General features: G+C 46.8%; 1 protein-coding gene across 20 annotated transcripts in view; it reads right to left on the bottom strand.

The window, feature by feature from the left end:
- RIMBP2 (RIMS binding protein 2) overlaps positions 1-21596 on the bottom strand; it is an 877394-nt gene that overhangs the window by 573854 nt on the left and 281944 nt on the right. The gene's annotated exons all lie outside the window — the stretch shown is intronic.

Below are 21596 nucleotides of genomic sequence, written 5' to 3'. Positions count from 1 at the left end.
GGGCCCCGTCCTCCTAGCGCCTCGTGTGTTGGATCCCCGTGGCTTAAAGCTACTTGGGGACCTCAGTCAGTCTCAAGTAATACTCTTGTCCCTATTTGCAGGTGCCGCAGCTCCGCAATGGGGCCTGGCTGTGTCCAAGGCTCCGGATCCTATCTGGCACTGAGCTTTCGGGTTCTGTGAGGGAAGCTTGCAACCTCCCCGTCCTGGCAGATTCTGGAAAACCAACTTGGAGAATGATCTTCCCTAGGGTCCTGCACCCTGTGTGGTGCCAATTACGAGGGAGCAATGAAGCTCTCCCCTCGGCAACTGAGTGAACTCCTGTGTCCCAACAGAGCACCGGTAAGACATGTCTCCTCCTTTCCTGTGCTGCTGGAAAACTCCTCACTGTTGTGTTGGCTCCTAACTCCCCCTGGTGGCTGCTCCTTCCCCAGGTCCCTGGCACTAGTGGGTGGTGCCCCCCATGTTTGAAGGCTACTTTAAGACCCTACCCTAGCCCAGTCCCCATTGCGGAGGGCAACCTGGTGGTGTATTTGAGTGTGTAAGTGGTAAAACCGGTACCGACCTCCTCCGGGTCCGGGTTAAGCACTACGCCTTAAATCAGGTGCAGTACTCTGTGGCGACTGAAGCCTCAGGGGCGCCACATTAGGACACACTGAGATGCACATGCGGAGGAGATATACACTCCCAGGCTCTAATCCAGAAGTTATCAGACTAATTATTTTTTGGTTTAAGTACCGAAGAAGAAACACCCCAAAAAAAATCACCCTTTTGATTGCAAAAGAAACAAACATACTGTACATCTTGCGGTGAACCACAGGTGGTGGGTCAACGTAGTTCTATCAATCCAGATGGCTAAAGCCATAGCAGCCTCTAAGGACTCAGCAGCTTTGTACATAGTTAGGGTATTTTTAGCCTTTCAGACAAGCCATGACAAACATGTCTTCTGAAAGCGGGGTAATTCCACCAGGAGTCAGAGGACCATCTGTTGAACTCCAAACAAAAGTCCTCCACTGACCGACACCTGTGCTAAAGCCTATGTAGCTTGGACTCAGCAAGGAAAACACGGTCCGGATCATCATAAATGAGACCCAGGGCCACAAAAAACTCGATTACCAACCAAAAAGATTGAGAATCAGTTAGAAGGGAGAAAGCCCATGCCTACGGATCCCCTTCCAGGAGTAAGAGAACAATCCCCATCCACTGTTCCTCACTCCCTGATAAGCAAAGGCGAAGCTTGAAATAGAGTTTGCAAGCTTGCCTGAAAACCACAATTGTATCCCTTCCACAGAAAACCTGTCCAGGAGGGCTATCTTGAGCAATGGCTGAGTCTAGCTGCCAGCCAAGACAAGCAGACCCGCAATCTGCTATAGCTGCTGCATAACCTAAGACCACAGATCCGTCACTTCTAAAAATAACCTCTGTGTCTGTTGTGCAAGAGCTGCGACTGGATTCATATATGAATTTTGAAAAACAAATTTAGGGACAGGTATAATGTCACGTTGTGACTACACCTGTCTCACCAGGTCCGATAAGACACCTGGTGAGCGGAGTAACACACAGGGAAAACCAGGGTATCAATACAATGAAAGACACTGGAGCTAGGGAGAGAGGAGTGGGGTCACCTCCTAACACTCACCTGATTCTGATCACTGCATTCCCTAACATCTCTAGCTGGGTCCTTCCCTTGTATGCTGATCATGTGCCTAGCCCCTTGCTGGCCCTGAACTTAACCCTGACTAGTGAAGGCCAGCATGATGCTAGTATCACCACTGCAATAACACAACACGAGATAGGAAAGACAAACAGATGGAGAAAGACAACAACTAACACTCCAGCAGGAACTTCTCAGCTGCAACTGAAGTGACAACCTCAGCTAACGTCAGAGACTGGCTCCTTTCAAGTGAACAGCATAGGTATGAGCTATAGCCAGCATAGGAAGTAATGAGGAGTGGATACTTATAGCAGACGGGAGTGGCTGCAGCTAAGAGTACAACTACCTGTTAGATCAATGCAGGAGAGAAATGGACCTTAACCCCTTCAGTACGGGAAGGATTCAATACTCTTCAACTCAGGGTAAATGACGAGCGGGTACTAAAGTGGATCTGTTATCAAGAACACAATGTGACCTTCTGATCCCCCCAAGATCACATCAGGCTGTCACACTCGTGACAACTGGACCAGTTTTTGGGCTGTGTATCAGTTTTTACAATCCTTATTGTATCTGTTTTTCTTGTGTTAATTAATAAAATGTCCTTAGCCTCTCCTATTCCTAAGGCCTAAAACACACTTCCGCAAAAAAAACGTACGTGTCTCACGGTCCGTTTTTCGGGTCCGTGTTCCGTTTTTTAGGGGCGTTTCTCCGGTACGTATGGCATTCGTGTGTTGGCGTATGCGAGCCGTGTGTGCGTGTAGAATGTCCGTATTGACATAAAATACGTACGTGTGCTGTCCGTGTGCCGTCCGTTTTTAAAGGCCCGCATTCTTACCCAATTAACGTTGTTAATCATTCATCATGAGATCCTAGTGTTGTTGTTTGCCATCAATTGACCTGATAGATTGGTAACAAGTGTTTCAGATTTTGTGATGAAAAACGGACACGGACAATACGTGCTTAACATGGACATACTCCGTGTGCGGTCCGTGCAGGCACGGACCCATAGACTAAAGCGGGTCCGTGCCTGCGTGCTGCCGGCCAAAAACGGACATGTCGTCCGTGTAGAAAAGCGCACACACGTACTTACCACACGGACACATGTTCCGTGTGATTTTACGTGTGTGTGCCATCTACCATTGAATAACATGGGTCTCCGTGTCTCCGGTACGTGCAAATACATACCACACACGTACAAAAAAAGCGGATGTGTGTTGCGGGTCTAAGACGGCAAAATACTGACACAACACACGGATAACATTCTTTTGCTTTTTTTTTTGTAATAGGTCCATTGACTTGTGGATTCACAAGAACCTAAGTAGGACATGTCTCCATTTTTCTTGTGTGGACAGTCCATCAGCAAAAATAAAAGGACACGTGAAAAGGCTTGTTGTAATAGCTAGGTTATCAATACATAAAAATAACAACAAACGTACCAAAAAACTGATGTAGGTAAATGTTTTCTACAGAGGAAACATTTCACAGAGCCCTTTAATGATGAAAGGTTAATTATCTGTAAATGGAATATTCACGAATCATGTACCCTCTTCATAGAACAGGATGAGTCTGAAATCAATAATGTTATCATTATTTTCAATTTGCCATACACAAGAGCTATTATTTTTTTCTTACTGAGTCCTATGAAGAACTGTGATGCCAGAGATAGGAAAACTGAAAAAAAAATATTCAGGTTGTCATAGTCCCATCAATAATACTGACATTTGGAAGGCAAAATGCGATTGTTAACTTATAAGTACCTCATAAGTATCAACATCTTACTCCGTGACTGTGTGAGATGCAGTTATATCAGGGTGCATTTTTCTAACATGACGAATATCATTTGTTTAGGGCTGCTACATTATGTAACTTTACAACTAAAAAGTTATATAGATATATACAGTGCCTACAAGTAGTATTCAACCCCCTGCAGATTTAGCAGGTTTACACATTCGGAATTAACTTGGCATTGTGACATTTGGACTGTAGATCAGCCTGGAAGTGTGAAATGCACTGCAGCAAAAAAGAATGTTATTTCTTTTCTTTTTTTTTTTAAATGGTGAAAAGTTTATTCAGATGGTCATTTATTATTCAACCCCTCAAACCACCAGAATTCTGTTTGGTTCCCCTAAAGTATTAAGAAGTATTTCAGGCACAAAGAACAATGAGCTTCACATGTTTTGATTAATTATCTCTTTTTCCAGCCTTTTCTGACTAATTAAGACCCTCCCCAAACTTGAGAACAGCACTCATACTTGGTCAACATGGGAAAGACAAAGGAGCATTCCAAGGCCATCAGAGACAAGATCGTGGAGGGCCACAAGGTTGGCAAGGGGTACAAAACCCTTTCCAAGGAGTTGGGCCTACCTGTCTCCACTGTCGGGAGCATCATCCGGAAGTGGAAGGCTTATGGAACTACTGTTAGCCTTCCAGGGCCTGGACAGCCTTTGAAAGTTTCCACCCGTGCCGAGGCCAGGCTTGTCCGAAGAGTCAAGGCTAACCCAAGGACAACAAGGAAGGAGCTCCGGGAAGATCTCATGGCAGTGGGGACATTGGTTTCAGTCAATACCATAAGTAACGTACTCCACCGCAATGGTCTCCGTTCCAGACAAGCCCGTAAGGTACCTTTACTTTCAAAGCGTCATGTCAAGGCTCGTCTACAGTTTGCTCATGATCACTTGGAGGACTCTGAGACAGACTGGTTCAAGGTTCTCTGGTCTGATGAGACCAAGATCGAGATCTTTGGTGCCAACCACACACGTGACGTTTGGAGACTGGATGGCACTGCATACGACCCCAAGAATACCATCCCTACAGTCAAGCATGGTGGTGGCAGCATCATGCTGTGGGGCTGTTTCTCAGCCAAGGGGCCTGGCCATCTGGTCTGCATCCATGGGAAGATGGATAGCACGGCCTACCTGGAGATTTTGGCCAAGAACCTCCGCTCCTCCATCAAGGATCTTAAGATGGGTCGTCATTTCATCTTCCAACAAGACAAAGACCCAAAGCACACAGCCAAGAAAACCAAGGCCTGGTTCAAGAGGGAAAAAATCAAGGTGTTGCAGTGGCCTAGTCAGTCTCCTGACCTTAACCCAATTGAAAACTTGTGGAAGGAGCTCAAGATTAAAGTCCACATGAGAAACCCAAAGAACCTAAATAACTTGGAGAAGATCTGCATGGAGGAGTGGGCCAAGATAACTCCAGAGACCTGTGCCGGCCTGATCAGGTCTTATAAAAGACGATTATTAGCTGTAATTGCAAACATGGGTTATTCCACAAAATATTAAACCTAGGGGTTGAATAATAATTGACCCACACTTTTATGTTGAAAATTTATTAAAATTTAACTGAGCAACATAACTTGTTGGTTTGTAAGATTTATGCATCTGTTAATAAATCCTGCTCTTGTTTGAAGTTTGCAGGCTCTAACTTATTTGCATCTTATCAAACCTGCTAAATCTTCAGGGGGTTGAATACTACTTGTAGGCACTGTATACAGTACAGAACAAAAGTTTGGACACACCTTCTCATTCAAAGAGTTTTCTTTATTTTCAGGACTCTGAAAATTGTAGATTCACATTGAAGACATCAAGACTGTGAATTAAAACATGTGGAATTAAATACTTAAAAAAGTGTGAAACAACTGAAAATATGTCTTATATTCTAGGTTCTTCAAAGTAGCCACCTTTTGCTTTGATTACTACTTTGCACACTCTTGGCATTCTCTTGATGAGCTTTGAGAGGTAGTCACCGGAAATGGTCTTCCAACAGTCTTGAAGGAGTTCCCAGAGATGCTTAGCACTTTTTGGCCCTTTTGCCTTCACTCTGTGGTCCAAAAGTTTGGACACACCTTCTCATCTCTAGAACAACTATTAAGAGGAGACTTTGTGCAGCAGGCCTTCATGGTAAAATAGTTGCTAGGAAACCACTGCTAAGGACAGGCAACAAGCAGAAGAGACTTGTTTGGGCTAAAGAACACAAAGAATGGACATTAGACCAGTGGAAATCTGTGCTTTGGTCTGATGAGTCCAAATTTGAGATCTTTGGATCCAACCACCGTGTCTTTGTGCGACGCAGAAAAGGTGAACGGATGGACTCTACAAGGCTGGTTCCCACCGTGAAGCATGGAGGAGGAGGTGTGATGGTGTGGGGGTGCTTTGTTGGTGACACTGTTGGGGATTTATTCAAAATTGAAGGCATAAAGAACCAGCATGCCTACCACAGCATCTTGCAGAAGCGTGCTATTCCATCCGGTTTGCGTTTTGTTGGACCATCATTTATTTTTCAACAGAAGAATGACCCCAAACACACCTCCAGGCTGTGTAAGGGCTATTTCACTAAGAAGGAGAGAGACAGGATGCTACACCAGATGACCTGGTCTCCACAGCCACCAGACCTGAACCCAATCGAGATGGTTTGGGGTGAGCTGGACCGCAGAGTGAAGGCAAAAGGGCCAACAAGTGCTAAGCATCTCTGGGAACTCCTTCAAGACTGTTGGAAAACCATTTCCGGTGACTACCTCTTAAAGCTTATCAAGAGAATGCCAAGAGTGTGCTAAGCAGTAATCAAAGCAAAAGATGGCTACTTTGAAGAACCTAGACTATAAGACATATTTTCAGTTTGTTTCACACTTCAAGTATTTCATTCCACGTTTTAATTCATAGTTTTGATGCCTTCAATGTGAATCTACAATTTTCAGAGTACTGAAAATAAAGAAAACTTTTTGAATGAGAAGGTGTGTCCAAACGTTTGGTCTGTACTGTAGATTATATATATATATATATATATATATATATATATATATATATATATATAAAAATAATTGTCAGTGTTAGCCATCGTAATACAACACAGATGTCCAATGCCATAAGATGTTCTGAGAGTCATTAGTTTTTGGAACCCGAGTTTCATCAGTGTTTGGTCAGTGTCAGTCTTTATCATTAGTGTTTCATTAATGACGGGGAAAAAATAATATTAATACGGTTAATCATGACTTTGCTTATTTTTTCTTACAGTGCTAAGTAATTACCTGCCCGTTCTGCCTGGCACTGATATTTACCTTCAATTATGCTGCTTCATTTGACCTCACAGACCAGCTCTTCCTCTTCCGTTCTGCTCTGTTGATGGCACATCACTGCCAATGTCATGCTGATTGACAGCTAGTTAGGCAGCAGGGAGCCAGCTGTCAATCAGCAGGATGATGGCAGTGATGCCCCTTCGACAGAGCAGGGTGGAAGAGAAGAAGCTGCTCTGTTGATGTGACTTCACTGCAGAATCGCTGGGAGGAGCGGTTCATGACCACTCTGAGCAGGCAGAGATCGACACCAGGCAGAACAGGTAGGTAGTTAGCAACTACCTGCCTGTAAGTTCTTACCCCATAGGGAAAAATAAGTAAGGTTCCAGATTACTTCTTTGATAACAAACAACACACAGACTGCTCACTGATGACATCTCTTTGCTATCTGTTATTTTCACAGACCCATAGACTTGTAAGGGAGATTTTCAAATGTGACACTGATAAAAAACCAGACATGTCTCCGTGAGTATTTTACAAACACACAGTCAACAAAGACACACGGAAATGTGAACATCCTCTTAGATTATAATGTGCAAGAGTTCTATCTGTGAAAACAGTAGATAGAACACATGTCAAAAACAGTCTGTATAAGGCCTTACAATTGGACCATGTAGGTCGTTGTCCTAGTCTTGGGCTCAGCAGACTGGTGTTTGCTTATGTTGTATGTCATTCTCCATTATATGTTTAGGTCCAGACAAATATATGAGAAATCCTGAGGCTGGGGTTATTTTGTGAGAACTGGTAAGGATGTCAGGGATTATAGGCAATGTCTGCACCATGGCATGGCATCTCGTGTGGCTGAGACTATGGTGAGCAAATAATAGAGATGCGTAATGCCTACAATGTGGGCGAAAATATGGACATGTCATCATAGACGAAGGACATGTACAAAGATTGTACCACTGTATTATATGATCCTAATGGAGAATATTAATTTAATTAGCATCAGCGTTTATCTAATAAGCAGGAAATAATTGAAAGTATATAAAACCCGGTGGCTGTAGGTATCATTAGCTTGTCACTCCTGCAGTAAATACTTACATTCCCCATGAATTAGCCATTCTGGGGAGCATTTTTTCAGAAATTTGACAAGTGCTTCAAAATTTAGGAATAACAAGACAACTTGGGTATTGCTCTTCTCCTTGTAAAAGAGTTGTGGCCCAGAAGATTGAGGGTCATCAGTGAGTAAACAGTGTCAGACTGTGCATGGGCACATCCCCAACTGATAACACCCAGATGTGAGTATACATTTCCAAAAGTAAGGACAGAGGTATAGTACAGAGATCATATTGAGCGATGTTCTACAATTGCGATTGCATTGTGAATATATTTACTAAAGCCATCATGTCAGAAGTAGTGACAGATCATCTTTAACTTTCAAGAAATGCACTGCAAAAAAAACCCCTAAAGGGATATTTATATCATTAAAGGGGTATTCCCATCTTAGTAATACCATATTTCCAGAATATGCCACCGATTAATGAGTGCTGACATTTTGAACTCTGGGGCCCACATTGTACTGCTAATTAAACGGCACCTGTCATATCCAGAATCATTATCTACCTGCAGATAAAGGGGTAATCTGCAGGTAAATAGCATTTATATCCTGAGTGGCTGGTTTACTGAAGCAAATTATTGGGGAGCTGCAGGGATCAATCACTATTCTGTTGAAAGTGCCAGGCAGCATACTCACTGTACTGAGGAGTGACTGGAATGGCTTCTTGTGTCGCGGGCGGGGAGGAGGGTGTCAGCACACTACGCTCACCCCTTCTGCTCGGGTCCGGCGGCTGCTGCTCAGTGGTGGCTCGAGCGGTGGGCCGGATCCCGGGGGTTCTCGAGCGACACTCCTCGCCCGTGAGTGAAAGGGGGTTGTTGGGTGTGGGAATTGTTTATTGTCCGTGACGCCACCCACGGTTGTGGTGATTTCACCACCGCTGCTCAATATGGGGATCCCGGGGATGGTGATGCGGAGCAGCCAGGTGTTGTGTTGCCCCTCCGTGGGTAGGGGTTGGTGATCCCGGGGCCCGGTGATGGATTGGGAGGTGCAGGGCCTGGTGGGCGCAGGGACGTGGGGGCAGCGCTGTGCCTTGCGGCACTGTGGTACTCACTCAGCCTGAGACGTTGACACAGCTTTACGGTAAACCACACGGCTGGAAAGACGGTTCCCACGGACGGCTGCACTTGCTCTCCCAGTAGGTGACGGTGATGTCCCTTTTCCTTGCACCTTTGTTTCTGTGTTGGTAGCGATGGATTCCCACCGGTAACCCGCTCCCCGGCTTCAATCTGGACCGGAGGAGCTCTACTCTTTGCCCGCAGGCGCTGGCCCTGAGAAACTGGTGCCTTGGCGGTGGCGGTGTCTCTCCTACACTGGTTGGGCTGTTGCCTTCAATCGGGACTTGGTTGTTGGAGGATCTACGTCCCCTTCACTGACGGATTTGGCAAATTATGGCGACTCCTAGCCTTGCCGGGGTCCGAGAGGCCCCTGCCCTGGTGCTGACTGTCCTTCGGAACACTGCTCCAGACCGCCGGGCCACTACCCATCCGCGGTCCTTCCAGGAACTTCCAAACGGTCCCCCTCCAGACAGTCACCGCCGTTGCTGACCTTGCTGACCTGGTCCTACACACACCTGAACCCTTCAGGCTTTCTTTCTGTCACCACTCTTGCTTTCCTCTTTTACCACTTTACTTTCTGTCACTTCACTACTTGTTTACTCCTTCCACTTCCTCCTCCTAAACTGAACTGCCTGGTTTCTCCCGCCTCCAGAGCTGTGAACTCCTCGGTGGGCGGAGCCAACTGCCTGGCCCACCCCCTGGTGTGAATCATCAGCCTCTGGAGGAAGGCAACAAGGATTTTTGGTTAGCTTTGGTGTTCCTAGCTGGGATGTAGGGTGTGGTGGTGTGTGACCTGTGTCCCCTGGCTTGCCCAGGGCGACACATTCCCCCTTAGCAAAATGCAGACCGTCCGCGGGCTGCCGTCCAACACCGGTTTTATTTTTCTGTAAAAGATAACATGGTAAAATAACATATGTACATTTTTAATGAATCTTCCCATAACGGGAGGCACATTTCTTAAACGTTGCAAACGGTTTACGGTTACGGTTTCCACTCTCTCCCACCCAAGCAACCTGGCCCTGATGCTGCCCCTAAAGCCCAGGCAGCACCCCTTGACCCACAGTCCAGCACACGGTACCCGAGCGGGATCTGTCCTTTCCCTCCAGAGGGTAGCCACCGGTTCCTTTGGTGGCTGGGCCCCAGCCTGCTCTGCTCAGGGCCCTCCCTCCAACCTGCCTCTCCGGAGGCGGCATTGCGGAAAACAGTAACGGCAAACAACCTTTTTACAAGCCACTTAACGTTTGTGGTTGCCCTGCAAGTTCACGGGCTTGTCCATGGAAAGTCCTCCATGCAAAACAACTTTTTAAACGGTCCCCACGGGGACAACGGTGCCGGCTCCAGCCCGTTGTAAATCACACAGATAATCAGATTAAACTTCGGTAATCATTTTTCATCATTTTCAGAACTTTTCAGCAAACAAACAAAATGGTGGTCCCAACGGGGACTGCTGCTGCGGGCACCCGCTGCCCTACTCGTACTTTTCTGCTGAGGCTGACCCGTCCTCGGCCACCGGCACATCAAACATGCACTGACATGCCTGCGGTGACAGGGGCACCCGGTACCCATTTCCACCGGCACGCGGGGTATGGACAACCACGGGGTCTCCTACATAGCGGGAACGCTCACTTGCCTCTTCAAACTCAGCAGCAGACCCGGTGTTACATCTCGTGGCTCTACTGAGGCAAGGACTGAGGCAGTCTCCCATTCCTTGCCTGCCACGAGCGCTCCTGCTCAGCAGCGCCGAAGGTCTGCCAGACTGCGCAGTGTGCAGGAGATACCTTCTCAGAGAGGCAGCAGAAGGATGACACCTAGTGGTTCTCCTGTTACAAGGAGTGAAGCGGTCTCCCATTCCTGGCCTGCCGCAGACCCTCCTGCTCAGCGGCCCCAAAGGTCTGCGAGGTTGCGCAATGTGCAGAGGTTTACTGCTCAGGGAAGCAGTGAGACTCCTGTTATCTCTGCACATTGTGAGACCGAGGAACCCGCCTCTATTTCCCAGAGGCAGGAGGGAGAGCATGTGCAATGTGTGGTGGGTTCTGATTCGCCCACTGACGTCACACGGCTTGATGACAAGGCTGGTGACGTGGTGAATCCTGACTGGCCAGGCTGGGACGTCGTGGACCCTGATTGGGTCAAGTCCGTCATCTCCGCCTCGCGCCCCGCCCTTGGGTGGAACGACACCTCCTTAAAAGCCCCTCCTGCCATCATGCGGCGCGCGACCGTCCTTCTATGTTTGGATGTCTGGCAGCGTGCTGCCACGCCACTGCTCAGGCATTACTGTCTTCTGTGGGCTTGTCCCTTGCTGCTTTGGCAGTACCTCGTTTGCAGGCCGTGTTCCTGCCTTGCTGCTCCGGCAGTACCCCTGTCAACAGGCCGTGTTCCTGTCCCAGGTGAGCTCCTCAAGTCTCCATCGGACTCACCTGGTTATTGAAAGCACACGTGCGTGGGCACCTCTGTGCTACCCTCGTGCCATATTCTCGTGACTCCCACTGGCACACGTGCGTGGGCACCTCTGTGCTTCCCCGTGCAACAGGTACACCGAGCTGTGAGATCTGTGCCATACAACCCTCACGGGTTAGGGCAGATCGGTGTACATAGATCGTCTGTGACATTCCAGATGATCGCTAGCAGCAACCCGCTCACTCTTCACCCACCATAGCGGCGGTCCCTTACACCGCACAGTGGACCTTGACCGGCGGAAGCAGTCCATTTCCCATCTTGGCACGCTTCCCCGGGTCCCCCTCGTAACACCCGGGACTAGGGCCGGAGTCGTCATCTCGTGCTTCTGCGTCAGGCGGGTTGCCGCCAGCTGTCGCAGCCTCCTGGCCTCCAACATCCAGAACTTCAGCCCCTTCTGCGGTAGCACGGAGCAGCAGATTAGGCGAGCTGACATTAAGGCGCCCCATAAGTAATGGCAAGGGTGATGCATAGGCCGAGACTAGGCCGGGCCCCTCAGCCGCAGCGGCCGGTCCTAGTAGGACATAGGGACGTGGGTCACCAGTCGGCTCTGCTACATCCATTCCCCCTCCGTACCTCGGGGCAGTTGTAAGCAGCTCCTCCACCTCGTTGGTCCACTGCTCCATCATCCGGAAGATCTGATCCTGCTGACGCTGGTGAAATTGCATCACCCGGGCCTTCATCCAGGCCACGGTCTCGAGCTCAGGGTCTGGCACAGTCTCTACTGGGACTTCTGGCACCATGCTGTTAAGGGGTCGCGGTTCCAGCGGTTCCCCCTGGCATACTTCAGGGATGTCCCGGACGTCTGCAGCCGGCTGGTCCGCCGGAGCGGCTGGGCAGGGTATCGCTACCGGTTGGATAGGTAGCGGGCCTAATGGTGGGGCGGCAGAAGCTATTACGGGTAGCAGGGAGAGAGGTAGGGTGAGCGGGAGCCGGCCGGGCCCCTCAGCTCCAACGGCCGATCCCTCAGGAATACAGGGACGTGGGTCGCTTACCCGCTCCTCCAAATCCTCTTCTGCCTCGCGTCTCCACATAGCAGCCACCACATCCGCCATGTCGGTCTCCCACTCCTCCAGGAGGAGTTGCATATGGGCCTGCAGACGATTACTCAGCGGGACAGTCCAGTCCCTCAACCACGTCGCCGTGCCAGGCGCGGAAGCTTCCTCGTTGTGAGCAGGGTTTTGCATCTTGATAACGAGGTCTTCCAGGAACCCAATATCGCTGCAGAGTCCTGGCGTCCCTGCTTTTATAGCTGCAGCTACATGCAGCCAGCCGCCATCGCATCCCCCTTAGCTCTTTCCGGCCCCTCTTCTCCCGGGGCGGGGTTTTGGCCTTCGCGCCTCTACTACTCTAGAAGACGCTCGAGCGGGAACTTTTCGCGCCAAAGATGGCGGCTTCTGAAATTTTTCTGCCGGATACCTCCGGCGGTAACAAGGCGCACCTCTACCAGACGGCAGAGCGGTAAGATCCTGTTCGTGACGCCAAGTTGTTGCGGGCGGGGAGGAGGGTGTCAGCACACTATGCTCACCCCTTCTGCTCGGGTCCGGCGGCTGCTGCTCAGTGGTGGCTCGAGCGGTGGGCCGGATCCCGGGGGTTCTCGAGCGACACTCCTCGCCCGTGAGTGAAAGGGGGTTGTTGGGTGTGGGAATTGTTTATTGTCCGTGACGGCACCCACAGTTGTGGTGATTTCACCACCGCTGCTCAATATGGGGATCCCGGGGATGGTGATGCGGAGCAGCCAGGTGTTGTGTTGCCCCTCCGTGGGTAGGGGTTGGTGATCCCGGGGCCCGGTGATGGATTGGGAGGTGCAGGGCCTGGTGGGCGCAGGGACGCGGGGGCAGCGCTGTGCCTTGCGGCACTGTGGTACTCACTCAGCCTGAGACGTTGACACAGTTTTACGGTAAACCACACGGCTGGAAAGACGGTTCCCACGGACGGCTGCACTTGCTCTCCCAGTAGGTGACGGTGATGTCCCTTTTCCTTGCACCTTTGTTTCTGTGTTGGTAGCGATGGATTCCCACCGGTAACCCGCTCCCCGGCTTCAATCTGGACCGGAGGAGCTCTACTCTTTGCCCCCAGGCGCTGGCCCTGAGAAACTGGTGCCTTGGCGGTGGCGGTGTCTCTCCTACACTGGTTGGGCTGTTGCCTTCAATCGGGACTTGGTTGTTGGGGGATCTACGTCCCCTTCACTGACGGATTTGGCAAATTATGGCGACTTCTAGCCTTGCCGGGGTCCGAGAGGCCCCTGCCCTGGTGCTGACTGTCCTTCGGAACACTGCTCCAGACCGCCGGACCACTACCCGTCCGCGGTCCTTCCAGGAACTTCCAAACGGTCCCCCTCCAGACAGTCACCGCCGTTGCTGACCTTGCTGACCTGGTCCTACACACAGCTGGACCCTTCAGGCTTTCTTTCTGTCACCACTCTTGCTTTCCTCTTTTACCACTTTACTTTCTGTCACTTCACTACTTGTTTACTCCTTCCACTTCCTCCTCCTAAACTGAACTGCCTGGTTTCTCCCGCCTCCAGAGCTGTGAACTCCTCGGTGGGCGGAGCCAACCGCCTGGCCCACCCCCTGGTGTGAATCATCAGCCTCTGGAGGAAGGCAACAAGGATTTTTCGTTAGCTTTGGTGTTCCTAGCTGGGATGTAGGGTGTGGTGGTGTGTGACCTGTGTCCCCTGGCTTGCCCAGGGCGACACACTTGCACCGCTCAGATATTTAGAAGCAAGTGGCTGCAGGGAAAATAAAACGTTTTCTCCTTGCAGCCGCTTTTCCAGTAAACAAGCTAAATAAACTGCAATGAGTCTCTACTTATGTAAATGAGACAAGTGGTAGTTCCTTAATCAGACAGAGAGGCAGAAACACTGCTGTACCCGAATAAACCATGAAGAGAGCCAGCAATGGAGCAGCTTTGTGACTCCTTCTTTCTGAGAATCAGTGGGAGAGCCAGCAATCATTAAGTGATGGCATGTCCTTGTCATATACCAAAATTTACTACAAGAATGGCACTTTAAAAGGACTTCCCACTACTCAAATTTTTTCCCCAACTTCCACATCAATAGTGGAAACTTGTCATCAGATTTTTAGACCCTAAACTAGTGTCATCTATGGAAAGCATCTGAACTGTTGATGACATTCATACCTTTGTATTATAAGTCAGTTTCTCCATTTTCTAGAAATACATTAGTGAATTAGTGAATGTTCATGCGAATTAGCTCACAAGTGCAGGGGGCACTACAGCTCTCTGGTTCTCTCCGTCTGTCTCCTTCCACCACCGGCCTCCTGACAGTGACTGACAGGTTATTATTCTCTGTGAGCTGCATTCCTGCCGAGATCTTATGCATGTGCAGTTCAATAGTCTGGCGCTCACAGTAGGAAAACCCTTTTAAAGGGACATTCTTTCTTAGTAAATGATGTTATATGCTATGATATGCCAAGAATAATGATTGCTGGGTCTCCAACTGATTCTCAGAACCTGCAAAACTGTTTCCTATAATAAAGTTTTAGAATAACTCCTCCTATATACCTTCCTTTGATTGCGTTCTCCTTCCTCCTTTTCTGACCCTCACATTTATCAATACTTTTTCAATGCAAAAGCTAAAGTGAACACATGACTCCCTTCTAATGTTGCAAACTAGACAAGACTATCCTTAAGTACCCAGCATCCTATGTTCCATGCCTATCTGTTTATTGGTGTAAAACTTTGGCTAGTTGTCTTTCACATCATGTGTTTCTCTATAATCTTTTACAGTAGTTTTACATGATGATACTCCCCCTCCTGATCCAGTCCATCTGCCTCTTACAGTCTTGGCTTCTGAATCTACAGTTTGCTTCTCACGCTATCTACCCTATAAGGCACCAAGAGTTCCCACAATTGTGTCCCTGTGTCTTAACTTTTACCAGGTTCGTGGCTTCTGAGCCAAGTAGCTCCTTGGTGGGATGCAGGTATGTGGGTAGTCCTGTCTTCTCTCCCTCTGTTACCTCTGCTTTGGGGGATATGGAGACAAGCGCTTTGTCCATTAAAAGCCTTCAAGCCTTTTACACCAAAAATTAAAGTGCTTTGTCTTTTTCGTTCTCTCATGCTCCAACATATACGGTATAAAATACAATGGGTAGGGTAATGGTAGAGGTGAAACTGATCTGTTAGATATACCTAGCCATCCTATAAATATAGGGATACATGTCCTTTCCTGACATGGAAAGCGTCAAATCCATTTCATTGCCTATATAGCACTATTAGGCTTGTACAATATTATGCTCATACTTTAGTGAGCAAAGTAGAAGAGAACCTTTGACAACCTGTTGCAACGAGCAGTAAGATTAAAGTGACTTGGGGGACAATTTCAAAGAGAAAGCTGCAATACAGAAGATGAAACACAATTTGTAGGTTATTTTTTATATAGTGGGCCAGGGCACTCTATATGCTGTCATAGAGGCTCATGAGCCTTGAGGATGTCACATTTCTAATTTACAGTAATGTATTTTCTCTGCTGGCTTTTTGGTCTAGATAACAGATGACTATGTTTGTATACATTTTGTTATGCACGTTACATACCTAACTTAAAGAAGGGTACAGTGGGAAATAAAGTCTACAACACAACAGCCAAAACCACACTCTACTGGTTCCTATATGATCTAGAACTGGGGTCTCAAACACACATGGCCCGCAGGCCACATGCGGCCCCTCAGGCTCTTCTTGCAGCTTGCAGGCTTGTGGACCCCGTGACGATCGCGGCCGATGCCCGCAGTGGTCAGCTCTTTATTTCATTTGAATGAATAAACTGCTGGCGCCACGCAGAACTATCTGCAAAACTATCCCTAAGGCAGCTGCCGGCCAATCACAGGCCCGCAGCTGATGCCGTGATATGATGTCACGCGTTGAACTCTAATTGGTTAGCGGGTACCATTGGTTTAGGGCTGCAGAGAAGCTCTGCACGGCGCCAGCAGTTCATTCAAATGAAATAAAGTGCTGACTACTGCGGGCATCGACCTCGATCGTTACGAGGTCCATGGGCCTGCGGGCCACAAGAAGCAGAAAAGAGGACACTAAGGGAATGGAGGACAGGTGAGAAGAATCTTGTTTTTTTTATGTGTATATGACGAACAGCATATAAGGGGAAATTACAACAGGATGGGATAATACTATAACATCGGGAACAGGATGGCCACATTGCGTGAAGATGGTGACAAGGATGGGCACATTACTACAAGGAGGAGACCAGGATGGGCAAATTACTATAAGATGGGGACAAGGCTGGGCACATTACTACAAGATGAGGACAAGGATAGGCACATTACTACAAGAAGGGGACCAGGATGGGACATTGCTACAGGATGGGGACAAGGATGATGTACAATACAATAGGATGGGGACAAAACCACCTATATATACATATATATATATATATATATATATAAATAATTTAATAATAACTTTTATTTCTATAGCGCCAACATATTCCGCAGTGCTTTACAATTCAGAGGGGACATATACAGACAATATGAGACAATACAAAATAACAAAATTAAGATTCCAAGAGAAGTGAGGGCCCTGCTCGTAAGCCTACAGTCTATGAGGAAATAGGGGAGGCACAAAAGGTGAATGGGGGGCAGGGGGGAGAGAAAAGCTTGTCATATATTGCACATTACTACAGGATGGGGACAAGGATGGGCACATTACTATAGGATGGGGACAATGATGATGCACATTACTTTAGGATGGAGACAAGGATGAGCACATTACTATAGGATTGGGACAAGGATGAGCACATTACTACAGGATGGAGACAAGGATGGGCACTTTGCTACAGGATGGGGACAAGGATTGGCACATTACTACAAGAAGGGGAACAGGATGGGCACAAGGATGGGACATTACTACAAGAAGGGGATAAAGATGGGCACATTACTACAGGATGGGAACATTACTACAAGATGAGGACAATGATCAAAAAATTGAAAAAAGTGAATCTAAGAAGTATAGAAAAAAATTACATGGTATTACTAAAAATGTCACTTTGTCCTGCAAAGAATGTGGCTCTCATCTCAAATCTAGAAAATTCCTAGTCACATAACTAAAAAATCGCAACTTGGACCTGGCTCCCTGAAAGGCCATTGAGCAGTTTTTTGTTCCTTCTGAGGAACCAAAGGGGAGGCCGCCACACACAAGTAAACAAGAGAGAAAATGTGTGCAGAGGTAGATAGGGATCCAAGGGGAGAAAACGTAAGGCATGTGCACAAGGGGGAAAAAAGGAGAATAATAATTGAAAGCAAAGGAAACCTCCTACCAACCTAACTGAGAACCGAGGAAAGGTGTTGGGAAGGTAAATGAGCATACACAGAGCAGAAACACTACTGGTTTTTGCCTACCAGGCAAAATCTCTTAGTTGCAGGGCTGGAACTACCTAGCTGAAATCCACCGAGAAATATAGCGTGCAAAGAAGACTGTAGCAAGGGGAGAATAATAAGTCACACCCAAGCTGTGATAGGACAGAGACAAAATTGGAAAATGAGAAACACCTGAACAGCAGCAAAGCAAGGGAAGAAGAGCATAGATAAGAGAACCATCAGCAGTTGGACAGAGACTGACAAGACTGTGGCTCAGTAAGGCTACTTTCACACATCCGGCTTGAGCCCTGCGGCTCAATCCGGCTGTGCAAGCTATGCAACGGATGCGGTGAAAACACCGCATCCTTTGCATAAGTTTTTCCCATGCGGCCCGCCCGGTTTTTGCCGCTTGCGGCATGCTACTGAGCATGCGCAGTGGCAAAAACCGCATGCGGCGGCCGGATGCGGTATTTGCCGCATCGCGCCGCATCCGGCCGCCATAGGCATGCATTGAGAGATGCGCCGCATCGGCCGAATGCGGCGCGATGCGGTTTTTTTTGCCGCACGAAAATCGTGCCAGGCAACGTTCCATCCGGCCGCCGCATCGGCTAAATCTGCCGCATGCGGCAAAAACCGGATGGAACGCAAGGCCATGCGGCACAATGCGGCACTAATTAAAGTCTATGCAGGAAAATCGCAACCGGCAGCAAAAAAAAAACGGTTGCGATTTTCCTGCAAAGTGCCGGATTGTGCCGCAGAAGAAAAACCGGAGGTGTTAAAGTACCCTAAGAAAGGAAATTTACCACGCAGCAAGAGGTCACCGGATCCAGTCCTCAAACCGAACTATGAGATATTTTCAATAAAGAAATCAAGTCTCAGGTAAAGATTGAACTAAGACACACATAACAATTACCAAAAGAATGGTGTGGTACATACAAGTAAAATCGTAGTTACAAGATTCAATAGATAAAAGCCCTGCCATTACAAACTTTCAATCTGTAAAGAAAAAGGCTACAGATACAAGAAATTGACGAAGACTTTATGTTATATCACACAATGTATCACACAATTTATCTTCTCCGTCAACATAAGTTTAATGGAAAAGTTTTTGAATTGGATAATCAGTGTAGCAAAATCAAAGGGAAATAACTTAAAGGGGTATTCCCATCTCCAAGATCCTATCCCAATATGTAGTAGGTATAACAGTAATAATATTAGCAAATACCTCCAAATAGAAACATAGTACAGTTCTCCTGATATAGCCATGTCTCTTACCTCATGTGCAGGGAATTGCAGCTTAGTTATCCATGGTTATGTCCACTTATATAGTGACAGTTAGTTGGTCATGGTTGTAACCATAGATACCTAAGCTGCAATGCCCTGCACATGAGGTAAGAGACATGGCTATATCAGAAGAACTATATTTCTAACTGGAGATATTTGCTAATAATATTATATCGTCTACATATTGGGATAGGATTCTGGAGATGGGATTATCCCTTTAAAGTATAGGTACAGAGGTGGGCAGCATGTGTATTCTATCAATATTTGTTCTTTTTGTATATGAATAGGGACATGCTTCCATTACATTGGTATTGCATTGGGGTTAAGCCTCAGTTGTATTCTGCAACTTTTTGTCTTTGGATGATTTTGGCTATGTTCACATACTTTTTGGCTGCTCTTTTCTGCAGCCTAAACCCGATTGCTTGACAGTAAAAAAAAAAAAAGGGGAAAAAGGTTATGTCTGGAAAAAATAGTGATTATCCTGATTCATGTATGAAGCATTGCCATGAACTAAAGTTACATGAGTTCATGAAAGACAGCAGTGTGCATTGAATTGATAGGGCATTGTTTACTTTCCCACATTGGTAGGGTATTGTTTAGTTGAACACCTATAACAAATTTAGTTATGATTATTTAAACTGTACAGAGTCAGGAGAAACATCCATGCTCATGTGAGAATACCAAAATGTTTTGGATTTTCACCAAAAACACTGTAAGAACTAATAGCAGCATTTTTACCGCGTCTTTGCACTTACTCATTGCTTTCTGGGGGTGAAAAAATGCTGCAAAAATGCTAAAACAATTTGCATGCTGAGTTTTTTTAAAAAAAATGCATCAGTTTTCCATTTCAGTAAGGAGAAAAAAAAAGCAATAGTTTGCATGAGATTTCTGAAATGTCATGACTTTTGGTGGTACTATAAAAAGCAGCTATTAATTTGCATAAACCTCATGAAAAAAACCTACAAAAAAATTGAAGCAAAAACGCGACAATGAATACAGCCTTTAAATGCTTTTAAGTCTTGTTTCTGCTTATGATAATAAAGTAGTGTCTTTTTTCACAACACTGGATGTGTGGCTATCCTTTCTCTTCATTGGGACGTGTTTTCTCATTGCCCTGTGCCCACCTATTTTTACGTTTTCGGGAATTAATTGTAGTCCTGAGCCAAACATGCCAATAACGATATAGTCATTTTATGTATCTATTACAACAGTACCTGTAATATATCATTGAAGGTTTCCCCGCAATGGAAAAGTATGCAGATAGTAATGTAACGGACAAGGGTCAAAGTACACATTTATAGATTTGCATTTTCCTATTTAGTTGAAGTAGCCATATGTAAAATGTATAAGATATTTTCCAGTTTCTAAGAGGTACAACAGGAAGAGCGGCCATATTGAATGACATTTTCTAAATAACTTCCTCCAAGGAGACTGTAACGTAAAAGTGACAACCATTAAGGTTTAGAATACTGCTATCAGTTTTGCAAAAAATTGCTCTTCGGTTTTGGGTTGAAAATCCATCCTCCATTGCATTTTGGTTCTATTCACATTCTGTATGCAACATTCATTCTGCGCCAGGTTATAGTAATTCTCAATAGGAGAACCTTTCTAAAGCTGATGCTGGAAACTCCAGAGGATTGCGCTATACTTAGCGTCCCAGTGACACAGCCTGCTGGTTCAGATCCCAATTCAAGAACACACCTTTGGGAAATCCATATCTAACTTTACACCGAGGTACCATTTCCAGACACTGCAGTCCGCCTTGGCACAACATTAAAACTCATTCGCTCTGCAAATTCTCTCTGGTGCGTATTGGGCAAATTCCAGCATTTCCTTATTTCTACTGAAAGAAGCCCAATCTCTTTTGTAAGCCGGTGTATCTGGAGGCTGATACTGCAGGCTGTAACGCAGAGATCAGGTGCATCCCATAGAAGATTCATAGTGACATGCCTGCCTGTTCAATGAATGAGAGGTCTGGAGCGCTGATGTGCAGTATATGGTGCTGTAATAGGGAACTGCATCAATATACAGCACATTTCTACCTACTACCGCCAACACATAGGCTTTACACAGGCCACCTAGATAAGGCAAGGAACTGGTTAATGGGGATGACAGGTCAGCTGCCAGGAGGGATATCCTCAGCACTGTGTGCCCCAATATACTACCCTCAGGATTAGGTGTAAGGGAGAGGCCTTTATCAATGAGATTCACATACATTGTACTAAAGGGCTTTATTCATTCATGCAGGTTATTAACCCTTCTTAAACCGATGCTGCCTAGTTCTAAAAGCATCAAACGAGATAAAATGGCATGCTCAAGGTCACTCCTGGGCTTACCTATTCCATGCCTTTCCTTTATAGCATGTGTCACTAATACTATCAGAATGTGACCGGACATGACGGGAAACCATACTGTAATATTAGATTTGCGGGTGAGGTGTGGGGTGAGGGGCCCTTTAATTCCCACCAGGAATATCATTATTTCCCATCTTAGAATATTAAAGTGCAGAATAACGTAACTCCATAAATGCTGCAGAGCTTTTCACCATATCACCATATTGTCACACACCACTACTGAGGCCTCTGATTCAGGAAGGGGCTCAGTAGTGCCAGTCAAGTTGCCCCCCCGCCTGGTTACAGGTCTGGATGGGAGCATCATGGTCATAGCAAGATACATGCAAGCAAGTTTGTGCTGG

Source organism: Anomaloglossus baeobatrachus, chromosome 1 (genome assembly GCF_048569485.1).
Source record: "Anomaloglossus baeobatrachus isolate aAnoBae1 chromosome 1, aAnoBae1.hap1, whole genome shotgun sequence".
NCBI lineage: Eukaryota > Metazoa > Chordata > Amphibia > Anura > Aromobatidae > Anomaloglossus > Anomaloglossus baeobatrachus.
The sequence above is the reverse complement of the archived record's forward strand: the minus strand, read 5'-3'. Positions and strand labels throughout refer to the sequence as shown.